The following is a 12,805-nucleotide window of genomic DNA, read 5'->3' as shown; positions in this document are numbered from 1 at the left end:
TAAATCAATTCACAGCCCATCTGACTTCTTAATCGTTGAATCCAGTACTAGGAACTGGTCAAATATATCATCATCCATCCTTATTTTCCCTGTATGTATTGTCCATCTGAGAGACACCTATGAGCAAAACAGAAATTTTTCTATATGAACTCATGATCCTCATCAGTTGCATCAGCTGGAACTGGCCCAGATACATGGTGCAGATAAGACCTTCAAAAACTAAAAAAAAAACCAACCTGTAATGCAATGCAAAGCATAACGGAGATTGTTATGATTGTTGCTTGCCGGTACTGGAGAGAACTTGCACTTCAGAGCTATTGGGAGGGGCATCTCCATTGTAATGTTTACCACACAAGAAGCACAAGGTTGTGCACACTCAAGAAGGATGTTTTATTATGTAGCATAAAGGACAAGGTTCCCTTACCTTAGTATTGTATATGACAAGGAAAAGGGGAAGTAAGAAGAATGTTCTGCTCTTATGAATACCCTTGGGTTCTGTTTACCAGATCTTTGTTTTCTGATGTTTAAAATGTTCTTTTCCCAATGACAAGTCTAGACAATCCCATCCCCTGTGTCAGAAGCCATTTATTTTCTGTTGGGTTGGGCTAATCTATGGTTGCTGGGGGCGGTTTTTGGTTCTGTCATTTCTCTTTTCTTGTTCAGTGGAATAATCTATATCCTCAAGAGAGGTTGGTTGTAGACAGAATGTTTTCATCTGGGGTCTGTCAAATGAGAAGCTGCAGTGAATGAGGGTGTTTGTCAGGGATGAAGGGAACTATAACTCTCTGGGGGTTAAGATTTTGCTGCACATCCTCTTGGAGGAAGCCCAAACGCCCTCCAGTCATACTAGGTACCATTAAACTAGACTAAAGATCTTGCTCTTGTTACTGCAGACACAAGCCTCTTCAGTTTGGTGTACTTTCCAACTCTGAATCCAGGGCAAAAAAAAAGGAAAACAGCAGTAGGCTTGTCTTTAGATGGATTTTGCTGAGGTTGTTACAGTCAACCTCATTGCTCTGATTAAATTCCAGTTACTAATATTTGCTGCCCTTGTTTTCCAACACTAATATCAGATTGAAAGTGTTTGTCTTAACTGGGAAAATGAAATACAAAGTATCTTCTGACACTAAATATGTTAAAGGATGCAAGAAATGCAAAGTGAGAGATTTGTGAAGGTAAGTGAGAAGGTAACTTCGTAGTGTCTATCGGCTCACATGAAATACAACACCCCCTTGGGGGCTTGTTATTGGTAGTTTTGTGTTAGTTATGCTTCAGAACACTGTAAAACCAGGAGACCAGTTCAAGATCTAACACATCTTATTTGTCTTATGTTTTCCCTCCAGAGAAAAAATTGGACTCTGCTTTCTCACATATTTTTATGGTGGTTGTACAGAACCTCATCACACTTGAAAAACTGCATTCTGGGAGTTGTAGATCGTTCTCCTGCTTTTATTCTTAGGTCAGTAGGTATTTGAAAGGTGATGGACCCAAAAAATATATTTCTAAGCAAACTTTTTTTTTTTTTCAGTTAATGATACATAAAAAATTTGAAATACTTAAATTGCCCCATTTATTCAATTTATGTGACATTTCAGCCAATTTTATACTAATTTACTGTGTGTCTTTTACTGAGTATCTATTTTATAGTATGTTGTTGTTATTGAGTAATCATATTACAGTTGCAAACAGAGGCTGCAGCTAAAGGCCAGCTTCATTGTACTGCACACCAAAAATTATGTTCAGTGTTTCCACAAATGAGCTCTCAGGCATCTATTCCACATTGCCAGCCCCACTGCGCAGGAGAGATGGAAAAATTAATGTTTTTCTCAGAGAATCTGTCATGTGCACATGAATTCCATCAGAACAAGTCACATCACAAGAGAATGAACATGAAATCTTCCAATGTATGCAATTCCTGTGTCTTCATCTCTGGGCCCCCAAATCCAGTGATTCTTGTATGGTTCTTAATTTATTCCTGGTGATGTTATAAAGTTACCTGTACTATGTCAAATGCTGGGTGTCTTCCAACATTAGGAGAAAAGAAAGAGAAGCATCCAACTGGTTGGTCCATGTTTGGCCAAGGCAAATCAAGAGCTGTCTCATTAACATAGTAAAAAAGTGAAAAAAAAAAATCCAGTCTTTACAAAGCTGTATAGTTAATTTTTTTAAGTATTTTAAAACTATATTTTATTACAAAAAGGTGAAACTATTTTTTGTAGCATAATAAAAGATGTTTGTATTTCAGAGACAGCATCAAGCTCCACTAAATGAAACACAGAAGGCTTTCTCCTGAAATTCTTCTTCACAACATTTTCTGGCTTGTCACACACTAAACTAGATTATGTTTGGCAGATGCCATCTCAAGCACCTTGTGTGTTCCTCCTCTGGGAAACACAGAGCATAGCCAGCTACTTCCCATCAAAATCCTTGATCCAAGTTGTCTTTCAAGCACATAGCCTAATATTTTTAAAAAGTTGCTTTCTCACTTGACAAAGTCATGCAGATTTCCTTGCAAGTTTTTGGATCTAAGGCCAGGAATAGAGACAGTTGGCTGTTTTCATAAAACAAAGAGAAAGAAAATGCCAAATGTGGCTTTTCTTGCATTCTGCCATTTCAGCCCTATCCCTCTCTCTTCCCAAATGCCCTACCCCAATAGATTTTCAAACTCTGACATCATCCCTAGGATATCTGGATCAACACTTCACAGTGTTTCTCTATTCCTTGTGTCATGCCATGGGCAGAATCCAGTCCCAGTCTGGAGTGAAGTGGAAGCCATGCATCTAAAGTGCATTGCAGTGTCAGAGTGAGGCAGTGAATGGTGCTAACAGGAGAGAGGGAGGAACCTACCTCCCTTGGCCTGTTATTTAACGTGCCCATTATGCAATTAATTGACTTCGTTGTTGTTGTTGTTGTGCATATACAAGACATGCCCTTCCTTGTTCATCCCTTGATTCAAGTGCTGTTACTCCCCAGGTCTGCATCTTCATTTGTAAAACACTGACTGTTGATGGCAGAAATTCTGTTTTCATTGTTTCCCCACAGGAAAGACTAGAAGATATTCCACAGGGCAGATTTACAGTGAAATAATCTTTTCAGCTCTTTCACCTCAGTTCTCTTTAAACCTGGTAGTGCCTAGATTAAAATACGGTATCAACATCAAAGATTTTTAAAATGCAAGTGAGAAATGGAAGAGGCGATCTGACAGCTTTCATGAATTCTAGTTTTCAGTCAGAACAATGAATACTGGCAATGATGTCAGAGGGTCCATATCTTTTTCAAAATTATTGTCATGATGGTATTAATGGTAGAGGGACGGAAGAGGGTACTTCTGTTTTTGAAATCCTTTGCCCAACTAGCATTAATCTGAAGATAAGAAAATGGGAATAGCTTTTTTAAATCATTGGTAGGTCTTCCATCTTGAAATAGTCTCACTGACTTTTCAACCACATCAGCTATGCAGGATTTGATCCAGTATAAACATCTGTATCTTAGTCTTAAGAGCATCTGGTCTAAACCTTACAAATGCTGTCACTTCAGTCTACAATCCATTCCATGACCATTCAGTTTGTCTGTACATATTCAAAACTTGACTTTTATGTTCCAGAGAGATCGATGGTTATCACAAGGCAAGAAGTGAGTGGTCCAAACTACATCTAACACCTAATGGAGAAATCATGAGTTTTCTACAGGTCTGACACAGGGGACTTTTTACACCCATTTTACTCAAGTGCCCATGAACTTTTGAATGAACTGTCGCTGAAGTTTGAGTTTGTGGTCTAGTCTGAAAGATGGCCTGTGGGGAGGGGAGTGTTTGTTGGAATTGTGTTTTGTTGTTCTAGTTTCACTGTAACACATAGTTGACATACCTCTACTTGGAAACAATAGGACACTGAATTTGAACATGAAAATTGAAACTGAAATAAACTAAAATATAAACGCACAAGGGATGAGTTCAACTCATCCTTCATTAATAATCCTTTGACAGTCTATGAAATTTCAAAAGGACAAATTTGACTGGAGATCTGTTTAATTTCTGTTGAAATGATATTTGCCCTTTCTCCATAGTAATATTAATAGGGCTTCCCAGTCAAGATTAAACACTTTCAGTCAAATGCAGACCAAGAGATCTTTCTACAACAAATGCGGTGCTTTTTTATTATTCTTGCTGTACCTCAGTGTTCATTATTAAAAGATAAAACTACTGCAATATACTAAATCTGGGATAGGTTTTCCGGTTATCACAAGGTCCAAAAGATTGGATTGTTACTTTCTCACTAGTGAGTCATGTAGTTCTTTTGTTCCAGTAGAAAAACAAATGCCTGTAGATAGTAGATACTAGGTATAGTAAATATTGTACCATTAGCCAAATTCCCTGCAGCTTCCGATTTATCTAACGGAAATGTCTGTTACGGTTTTTGTTAAAGACTACGTAAAGTCAATGGCAGGAAAGGTCCTCATTATTGGACTGATTTTGCTTATATTGACAGAAAAATGTCACATGATACTCAGGCTGTGCTTTCTATCCAACCATATCACTATAGAGGAATGTCAATAAAATCACTTTGTTATGGCATTGTGTGGACTGTCTATTACAAATAAATTATTTCATAAGGGATATTTGTTAGAGTGGGTGGAAACTGACCTTGTCAAAGTCCCCTAATTTCAGAAATCACACTTCCAGGACTGTGTCCTTTCCGACCATTGCATTCAGGACCCTCCACTGCTTTTATTCAATTTTTCAGGGTACATGTCTAAAACTTGAGGTTCTCCACATAGATGTGCATGCTCAGAGTCCCCAGCCTCTCCTAGGCCAGTCCTGCCTTGAGAGCATGTGAGCTTATTCCTCATTATGGGAAATGTCTAGTCAAACAGAGGGACAAAAGCAGTATGTATGCTACTTATGCATACCTTCCTTCTAGGTATAATTACTGCATTGTAGGGATAAAATCCAACTGCAAAGATGATTTCTTAATAGCATGTGCTGGGTCTGTACTGTGTTGACAGCAAATACATAGCAAGATGCTCCAGCATCACAGTATGTCACACCCATTTCTGTCCTGCTCTTCACTGTAATATCTCCGGTGTGTTTCATTAACACATTCCAGGATAGATTAATACACCTTGGATACACCATCAGCTGACACCTTCCTGACCATACCTGTTTTCTTACATAAATGGCATCCCATGAGGGATCATGGTACAATGGGAAATCTTAAATATGAGGCACTGTTTTTATAAGGAAAAATAGAAATCCATGGAAGATACTCCAACAGAAGTGGTGAACATATCTTGCACAAGACAAATCAGTAACAAATGTGAAACTGCGTGACTGTGAGAACTCTTGAGAGCCCCTCTAGAGCTGGCAATGCATTTTATCCCATGTGGAGGAGCACAGGTCCATGAGCCCCAGTGCTAGCTCTCCTGCAGCAGGGATGGCAGTGCTGGTGGCAAGAGTAGCACATGCACATGCTCAAAAAAGACAGATCTCACACCACAGCCTTTATTCATATCCTGTTTGTATCGTGCATGTGTGTGAGGAAGAAGTGAGGGAGAGGGCACTTTGGCACTAAGATGGAGTTCTCTGAATTGTTCACATATAAAGGAAGGGAAAATCTATATTGACTAAAAAGCAGTGAGATGAGCTGCTGATTGTTAGGGTGCATCAGTTTCCGCAGCAGTGATCTGTGTATGTAGCTGGAATTATGCCTTCCACCAGAACCCATTCAATGATTCCATTCAAATTCTATGAACCCACGGATTCTATGAACCCATTCAAAGCCAAGTTGGATACAGTCCTACGCAACCTGCTCTAGTGGGAGGTTTCCCTGCTAGAGGGAGGGAGGGTTGGGACTAGTTGGTCTTTAAGGTCCATTCCAAGCCCTCAATTTTCTATGATTCTATGACAATTACTTAATTTCTGGTAAAATAGTGCAGCAGTCCATGTGAAGCCTTCATGGGTACATTAGGTGTCTTTCTTGTCATGCTAACAAAACTTCATAATTCTGTAAGATATTACAAATCAATAATAATCTCTTACTGCCTTGTGTCATAGCTTTTTTCTTCAAAGGAAAGCAAATCCACGTGCAGTCTTATGTTCATCCTTGCACAAGAGGCCAGACTGGACAATAGCTGTCAAGTCTGGAGAACAAAGGCACAAAGGATCTGCTGTGTCTCTACTAATAATAAATCCTCCTTGAGCTGAAAAGACACACTCTTTTACTATTTTTTGATTTAATTCTGGTGAACTTGAAAATCATTTTTGACTGAAAATGCCTTTCATGGATCTATCAAGATGAAGAGTGTGCGGCTGTGTTTAGTTCCTACTCTCTTGAGACTAAATTTAGAGGAAAAATACCCAATATATTATTCTACCTGAAGTACAAGCCCTGATTCTTATTTGTATTAGGCATGGATGTAAAGCAGATTTATACTGTTTTAACTGTAGTATAAATAAAGCTCATCCCCACAATGCCATGTTACAGCTCTTTGAGATGGAATAGAACAGAAGTCACTGGAACACACAGAGTGCAACTAATCGGGTTTTTCTTCCTGAACTTCTGGCATGTAGGATTTCATATAATTACTTAACTGCTATGGTACAAGAATATAGTGGAGCTGCATGGAGGAGTTTTCTGTGCCAATGGTAAGCAATGGTAACACTGAGGTCAGTTGCTTTTACTTTTGTCAACAGTAATACTCTTCAGGGACATTTTACTTTTTAATTTTTTCAGTAGGAAGACAGAACACTGGTTTGGGTTATCTTCATTTCCCACTTACAAAATAAACCAGTTGTAAGGAAAAAATAATTCTGTAAATACTCTGCGGTATGACACTGAAAATGTGTCCAGTCAGTTTCAAAATGGACCAGAGACAGCAACTGAAAAAGTGTTGTTGGATGTGATTTCCTAATGCTGGTTTTCCAAGATCAAAACAGCATACAAAAATAACCTGCATATGCTCCAATTTTTCGGTTTTCGGCACTTCATATGCTTCAATCTGTAGACAAAGCAGTACGGGTTCCCAACCAGCATGCCACATGGAGTCATCATGTTTTAGGTAACAGCTTTTCAGGAATGCAGTTGGGGCAGCCCTGGAATCTGCTTAGGAACTTTGTTACAAGCTGTGATTTGACTTCAGTAACTCTTAGGTATGTCTTGGTACTGAATGCAATCAATGACTTTTTAAAAATGCCTGAAATTAGTAAAAGAGTTTGCTATATAAGATTATATTTAAAGTGTGTGAGGATATGTTTACTTTCAGCTTTGGCATCTTTGGCAATGGAATATAAGCTTCCCTGCTTTAGGCATGTAAGTTAACAGCACTAGTGATCTGTGCATTGATGAGCAGAACTGGGACCTTAGAATTTAACCCTTGCTTCTATGATATGTAAAGCCCACGACATGACTTTTGAACACCATCATTGGGCTGCAACTATGTTTTTTAGTGCTCCAAATGTGCAGGCTGAAACAGTTTCTGCACTGAACACAGCCATAAAATAAGCACTGATGCATCTTGGATTTTGTAAAATATAGTCTATCTACTTTGTAAAAGGTGAATTAGTATTTGGGACTGCCAGGGCACTGCAGAGAAGCTGTGAAACTGATCTGAGGAGCACACAGTGTAGTGCGTGGGGATCCATATGACGTGTTTTTCAACTGGTAAGTTAATACTATTATATTAATGTATAATAATACATGTAAAATTCATATTCAAATGAGAATTTCTGCAAAATATGAACCTATGAGAGTATTTGAAAAGGTTTCTCATAGATTCCCTAAGCACCAGTGTATTCATCTGCCTTGGAAATTATGAAATCAAACCTTGTAAGTAAAAAAGAAGAGTAAGTCTTATGGTAACTTGAGCACCAGTATATATTAAATCTCTCGCAAATATAAAAATAATTCAGCAAATCTGGCAGTAATGATGCCTACTGCTGCCACTTAGTGGAGCCATGTCTTCTTCCCTTAAACTAGAAATGAGACGATTAATAACTTTTTTTTGTTGCAGTTGGTAAGAAATGCTCATTTGTACAAAAATGTAGGAGGGGACAGTTTTTAGTGGAGCTGGGTACTCAGAGTTCTTGTGCAAGTGCTTTTAAGTGATGACAAGAGGCATTTGAGGAGTACAGGAGCAAAACCCCTCAGGTGAGGAATATGTAGTCTTCCTGTTGCCTCATAGATAAAACCACCACATCAAGAAATAAGTATCTTAAACGCAAGATAACTAATTTCAGAATGGAACTTCAGCAGCCTGCAGAAATTCCAGCCACAGAAGATCATGGTTTTCTACCATTACAGAAGTTTAAGGGATGAATTTAGCACGTGAAATACATTCTTAAATTCTATGTGCTGAGCTACAGGTGGTAAGATTCCATATTTCTGTTACAAAAGGACCATGAGGATGATGATGATGATGATGATTATTATTATTATTTCAGGTATCTCCTCTATCATGCACAAGCTGCCTGAATGTATTTGTATTGGGACAAGAAACATCTTGTGATGATCAAACAGGAGTCAGATGGATATAACTGAACAAATCTAATGTCCCTTATGCAACAATTTTGATTCACCTCTTCAGGGCAGAAGAGAAAGCACTCTTTGACTCCAGTGCATTCAGACATAAATTTAAAGAGATATTGCTTTTTAACAGAATACCTGTGGTGATGTCTTTCACCTCACCTCCTGCTTCTTAGTTTGCAGACCAAACACAGCTCATGAGAATAAATTCCTTGGATGCTACTGCCAGAAAGAAAAAAAAAAAAGTATATTGAAGTGTAGAACAGTAAATGTTTTCTGTACCAGCACAAATTAATATTTGCTTTGCCATCTCAGTGCAATTGAACATATAGCAGCTAATAATACCTGAGTGATTGAAGCCAGATATCCAAACAGCAGAGAAAAAGCATGTACATTTTACCAGCAGGTAACATATGAGGGTAACCAGCTTAGATGTAGCTTATCTCTAGATAAATCAAGCATTGTTCATATCCACACGTATTTCTCCCTGTGCAGACAGCACGTATTAAGCTTATGCTGCAGTACTTAAGACTGAGATCAGTGCAGGTGTAACTACAGCAAGCCATGAAGCTTTTGTTTATCCTTTCTAGAGGGACAACTTAAATTAGTACAGCATATATGAGCTCCACAATATTCTGGTACTACTACCCAAAGCATGGTTTGTTCTACGGCTAGTGTATAGTAAAGTGGGAAAAGATGCGGAACAGCCAGCATGGCTTCACCAAGGGCAAGTCCTGTGTGACCAGCCCAGTGACCTCCTATGATGGGGTGACTCCATCAGTGGACAAGGCAAGAGCTACAGATGTCTTTTATCTGGATTTCTCTAATGCGTTTGACATGGTCCCCCACAACATCCTTCTCTCCAAACTGGAGAGAGATGGATGGGATGAGTAGATTGTTAAGTGAACAAGGAATTGGTTGGAGAGTCACATCCAGAGGGTGGTGGTCAATGACTCAGAGTCACGATGGACATCAGTGACAAGTGGTGTTATTCAGGGGTCTGTTGGAACCTGTGCTATTTCATATCTTCATTAATGACACAGACAAAGGGATTAAGTGCACCCTCAGCAAATTTGCCAATGACACCAAGCTGAGTGGTGCAGTTGACACACCTGAATGACAGGATGCCATCCAGAGGGACCTGGGCAGGCTCAGCAAGTGGGCCCATGGGAACCCCATGGGGTTCAACAAGACCAAGTGCAAAGTGCTGCACCTGGGCTGGGGCCACCCCCAGTAGCAGCACAGGCTGGGGAATAAACAGATGGAGAGAAGGACTCGGGGGTGCTGGTAGATCAGATGTTGGACATGGCCCAGCAATGTGCACTCACAGCCCAGAGAGCCAAACATGTCCTGGGCTGCATCCAAAGCAGCGTGGCCAGCAGGGCAGGGAGGGAATTCTGCCCCTCTGCTCTGCTCTGGTGAGAACCCACCTGCAGTGCTGCATCCAGCTCTGGGGTCCCCAACATGGACCTGCTGGAATGAGTCCAGAGGAGGCCACGAGGCTGCTCAGAGGGCTGGAGCACATCTTCTACAAAAACAGCCTGGGTGAGTAGGGTTGTTCAGCCTGGAGAAAACCTTAGAGCAGCATTCCAGTACTTGAAGGCGGCCACAAGAGAGATGGGAGACAAACAATTTAGCAGGGTCTGTTGTGACAGGACAAGGGCTAATTGTTTTAAACTGAATGGGGGTCATTTTAAATTAAATAAAAAGAAGAAGTTTTCTACAATGAGGGTGATAAAACCCTGGCATATGTTGCCCAGAGAGGTATTAGATACCCCATCCCTGGAAACATTCGAAGGCAGATTGGACAGTTTGATCAACTGATCCAGTTGAAGATGTCCCTGCTCATTGCAGGGTAGTAGGACTATTTGTATTCTGTGGATAATTCCATTTAAATGTGCATTAAATTTGTCTTCCTAAGCCCAACAGAACCAATTGCTAGATTTTTAAAGGCAATTAAATATCTAAAACTTATAACTCATTTTAAAATACAGCCAGGGAACTTTAAATATCCTAAAGTATTCTGAGGAAGTTCTATTCATATTTCAGAATCAGTAATTACACTGATTTTCATAAATTTTTAGCAAGGTCACCCCAGAAAAATGTGATTGTGAAAGTAAGTAAAGTAGAAAATATCACAAGAATTAAGTATCTAAAACCATTGTTTAAGATTAACATACCTTTAAGATCCAATGTATTTGTCAGACAAAAACCTCTTCTCTGTAGTAAATGCCACTGATATGCACTTTCAGATGTTACATTATATAATCTCTGTTTAATCCAGATTTTATTGCTCAGCAGTAATATTCTGCCCCTGCTACAACTTTCATGACATTTTGAGTGGAAAGCACATTGATTTCAAAAACTTTTAACTCTCTCTTACTCAATGTACTGGTTCTGGAATTTATTCCTAAACTATAGATGATTAGAAGGATGGACTACCTCTCTTATGAAGAAAGGCTAAGAGAATTGGGATTGTTCAAGCTGAAAAGCAAAAGGCTTCAGGGTGACATAATTGCAGCCTTCCTGTACCTGGAGGGACCCCACAAGAATGATGAAGAGGGAGCTTTTACAAGGGCATGTAGTGACAGTGACACAACAAAGGGGAATAGTTTTAAACTGAAAAGCAGGTTTATATAAGAAATTATGAAGAAATTCTTTACTCTGAGGGTGGTGAGACACTGGAACAGGTTGTCCAGAGAAGTTGTGGATCCCCCATCCCTGGCAGTGTCCAAGGCCAGGCTGGATGGGGCTCTGAGCAACCTCATCTAGTAGGAGGTATCCTTGCCCATGGCAGGGGTTGAAACTAGATGATCTTTAAGGTCCTTTCCAATACAAACCATTCTATGATTCTACTTTTTTCTGCAAATCAGATTTGGCAGTAAGTGAATGAAGAAATTCCAGCAAAATACCTTGTACTCCCATCCCTGATCAATGACCCAGGTTTGGACTGAATCCTTTCCTGTATGTTGGCCTGTTTCCTCATTTGTCATTTCTCCTCCATGCTTTGGATGTTGGCAGGATATTCCATACCCTTAACAGAGACAAATGCCACAGAACTGCCTTGATAAATGACAAAACAGATCTCTTTAACACACAGACAGACAGACAGTGAAGGGCTTGAGAAGTGAACACATGCTTTTCTCAAGCCTTTTCCAAGCTCATGCCAAATCCATGAGGCAATTCCCACTGGCCTGCACAAACAAATGACTAGGAGGCAATTCCTGCACACCTCTCAGAGACACCTGGATCTTAGGCACGCACGGAGGAGATGCACTATGGACACCCTGGCTGTGGGAAAGGCTTAACTGAGGCTTGTGCCTCAGATACCACACGGGACAAGGCTTTATCAGATGGGCTCAGGCACATTTGCCCCATGCAGAGCTGCTGCTGCCCCTTTTCTCGTCGCCCTTTGTCAGCCTCACTCCCCAGTGTCCCAAGCCCAGATGCGCCACATGGCCATGCCCTCCCCCGCCTGCAGGTTCACCCCAGGCTTCATGCTCCCTCCCTGCTGCCCCTGGGGACACTCCTGAGTGCCCAGAGAGTGAGGTTCAGGGCTGGGGGATCACAGAATAACAGAATCCTTAGGGTTGGAAGGCACCCCTGGAGATCACCAAGGCAGTGTCAGCTACAGCAGGTTACACAGGAATGCATCCGCGTTGGTTTTGAACGTCTCCAGAGAAGGAGACTCCATGACTTTCCTGGGCAGCCTGCTCCAGTTCTCCACCACCCTCAATGTAAAGAAGTTCTTCCTCATGTTGAGGTGGAACTTCTTGAGTTTCAGTTTATGACCATTGCCCCTCATCCTGTCACTGGGGACCGCTGAAAAGAGTCTGGCACCATGCTCTTGACACTCACCTCTGCCACTTTTGTATGTATTGATTAGATCCCCTCTCTGTCTTCTCCTCTCTAGATTAAACAGACCCAAATTCCAGAGTCTCTTCTCATGGGAGAGATACTCCGGATCCCTGATCATTTTTGTCACCCTCCGCTGGACCCTCTCCAGTAGCTCCTCATCTCTCTTGTACTGAGGAGCTCAGAACTGGACACGGCGCTGCAGACGGGCCGAAAGGGAGGCAGGCCGGTCTCTCCTCAGACAATCCAAGCTACGAAGGGAGGCAGGCCGGTCTCTCCTCAGACACCACCTGGGCTTTACGGGGTTTGTTCAAATCCCGCCGAAACGAGCCAGCGCCATTGAGGCGCCGCTCGCCCGCCAGGTGGCGCTGCCCGCCGTCCCGCCCTCAGGCCCGCCCGCCGAGGTGAGGCGCGCGAGGGGCGGAGCCGCG

At 41.1% G+C, this 12,805-nt stretch overlaps 1 long non-coding RNA gene across 2 annotated transcripts; it reads right to left on the bottom strand.

Annotated features, from left to right (window-relative positions):
• Positions 1 to 17: 17 nt before the first annotated feature.
• LOC146441367 (uncharacterized) lies at positions 18 to 12,766 on the bottom strand. 2 transcript variants are annotated; one of them, XR_014849867.1, is made up of 4 exons: positions 12,378 to 12,766; positions 11,432 to 11,553; positions 8,658 to 8,741; positions 18 to 117 (listed from the first exon to the last, which is right to left on the bottom strand). It is a non-coding gene; the product is annotated as an uncharacterized LOC146441367 (long non-coding RNA). The 2 variants fall into 2 exon arrangements; XR_014849866.1 differs by lacking the exon at positions 11,432 to 11,553.
• Positions 12,767 to 12,805: the final 39 nt, after the last annotated feature.

This window comes from Lichenostomus cassidix, chromosome 2, assembly GCF_008360975.1.
Source record: "Lichenostomus cassidix isolate B80296 chromosome 2, HeHo_3.0, whole genome shotgun sequence".
In the NCBI taxonomy this organism is placed as follows: domain Eukaryota; kingdom Metazoa; phylum Chordata; class Aves; order Passeriformes; family Meliphagidae; genus Lichenostomus; species Lichenostomus cassidix.
Note: the sequence above shows the minus strand (reverse complement) of the source record. Positions and strands in the feature narration are given on the sequence as shown.